Raw genomic sequence first — 2402 nt, forward strand, 5'->3', positions numbered from 1 at the left:
ATCCATCCATCCATCCATCCATCTATCCATCCATCCATCCATCCATCCATCCATCCATCCATCCATCCATCCATCCATCCATCTATCCATCCATCCATCCATCCATTTTTTATTAAAGTAAATTGGACTGTCTTTGACATGTTGATCTCTGTTGTTATTTTGACAAATTATCACCGTTGTTTTGAAACGTGACATAATGTGAATAGCACATCAAACATTTCTCTCTTTGTATTTTTAATTTATTTTTTACAGGAAGCTTTTTTTATTTATTATGTCTGAAATGTAGCAGGAGTTCAGACACCTGCTGATGTGTGCGTGTCTGGAGACGTTTCTGTGCGTAGTGTGCACTGTCGCAGGGAATTTATTTATTCTGTTGAATAAATGATCGTTTCTGTTTCGGGGGCTGAGAGGAGGAGAGGGGGTGTTTTTCAGTGCGCCCCTGAGGAGGGACAATATTTGGAGAGGAGGAGGAGACAAGGACTCCGTGCAGAATATCTGTGCGTAAGACCATGTGTCCCTCCATCCTCACCCCCCGTCTAGAGACCCCTCTCCTGCTCCTCGAAGGAGCATGAAGCTGGTTCGCCGCGCGTGCTGCGGCTGGAACATGCACTCCACAGACTGGGTCCACCGGGCTAAAGGCAACGTCTCCTCTTGTTGTATTTTTTAATAAATAATCAAAATAAAAATGCGCGATGACTTTGAACTTTTAGGGGTGGAGCTGCTGGATCCGAACAAAGAGTTGCCGGAACAGAACAGGTCAAAATGAGAGAGTTCTCGGATCTTGCTCCGGCAGGATCCGGCTCAAATTAACCACTGATGTGTGTAACCCCCTGTCGGCTGTTATTTCATTACTGTATACTACTATAGTCTGAGCTGAATACAGCACCTCAGACTGAGGAAGTCTTTCGGATGAGAGACGAAACGTTTCTACATTTTTTGCTTTGTTTTTTTGAATGTCCAGAGGACCAGCTTTTTTGGATTTTTCTACCTGGATTATTGAGCATGCATCAGGATACTGTATACTACTTTTTATTGTATTGTTTTGTACTTTTTCAATAAAGATTTAAAAAAATTAAAAATAAAAAACTCAAGGTTCTCTTTATGCACACACACACACAGACACACACACTTGGTCTTATCGCGACAGTGTGAAAATCTCGCGATATTTGGTGGACCTATAAATGCCTCCGCGGCCATGTTTCGTCCTTTCTTTTCCTTTAGCGGTGAAGGTGCATCAGTTATCGGTCGTCCCGAAGCCGGGTTCATCCGACACCCTCACCAACCAAGCTGAACTGAGCTCAACCTCCACAGCAACAAAATGCCGCCCAAATTCGACCCCAACGAGGTTAAAATCGGTATGTTTTGCGGGTCAGAGGGTAATAAACGCAGAAGCTGGTTCACAGCCGACACGGAGCCGCTGTGTGTCGGCTTCTTCCGGCCTGCGGGCCGCGCGCACAACACGGTAAAGATCGGACACGAAACTGTCCGGGCGAACTGGGAGGATGATTGTGTTTTATTGTTGGAAAGGGGGAAATGAAACGGACAAGGAGTCAGGCTGACTACTGCCCAGTGCACGTGTGAGAAGTCGTGTAGTTGCTAATGCTAACGCTAGCTTATATTTTAGCCAGCTGCTAACCAGAGCGCGTGCACTTCAAGCACGTGATGTTTGTCAGGAGGTTCAGGTCAAAGACTCTGCAACATGATTAAGACTTGAGGCCTGGATGTGGTAAAATATATATGTATATAATGTCTTGTCTTGCACGTGGGCATTACAGAAAACTAGTAGGTTTTCTGAATGGCAGCAGAGCAGCTCCTGTAAATTACAGCTCTGTCATGTTGCAGAAAATCTACTGAATATCAAATTAAAACTTTCTAGGTTCTTATTGAAAGCTGCAGGAACAAGTAAAATAAGTTTAAAGATTGAAGTGCCACCTTTGGAAATGTGTTGTTTTAGCTGTCATTTGGTGAAAATGCAGCCAGAAAGAGTTTAAAGCTCAATAACTCTCAGTGACTAAATGTACTGGTATGTTTATGCCTGTGACCAGGTCATGGGGGGGGACACCAGGAGCATCAGCATTCATGGACTCTTTAAAATAAATCAGCTGTAATGAACAGACCTGCCTTCAGTTCAATGAAAACTTTGTGATGCTGAGCTGGAAAGTTTAATGAAATGCCAAAAGTGCCAGATAAGTCTTTAATCTATGTAGGTTGCCATGGCGACAATTAACTGTTTCATATCAGATCTTTGAGCCACCTGATGCAAGTTCTTGGTTGATGTCAAAGCGGGTGATCCTTGGGCCTGTTGCCATGGTAATGTACGTGTGTTAACAACAAAAAAGGTTGAATCATGTCATCTGGACTTCGTTTTTTTTTGTTAAAAAGAAACGTTTCGCCCCTCATCC

General features: G+C 43.6%; 1 protein-coding gene across 1 annotated transcript in view; it reads left to right on the forward strand.

Moving 5' to 3' along the window:
• Positions 1-1207: 1207 nt before the first annotated feature.
• rpl12 (ribosomal protein L12) overlaps positions 1208-2402 on the forward strand; it is a gene marked incomplete in the record, with an annotated part of 3660 nt that continues 2465 nt past the window's right edge. The window contains 1 exon segment of the mRNA XM_037692544.1: positions 1208-1462.

This window comes from Nematolebias whitei, chromosome 2, assembly GCF_014905685.2.
Source record: "Nematolebias whitei isolate Nwh7 chromosome 2, NemWhi1, whole genome shotgun sequence".
Taxonomy (NCBI): Eukaryota; Metazoa; Chordata; class Actinopteri; order Cyprinodontiformes; family Rivulidae; genus Nematolebias; species Nematolebias whitei.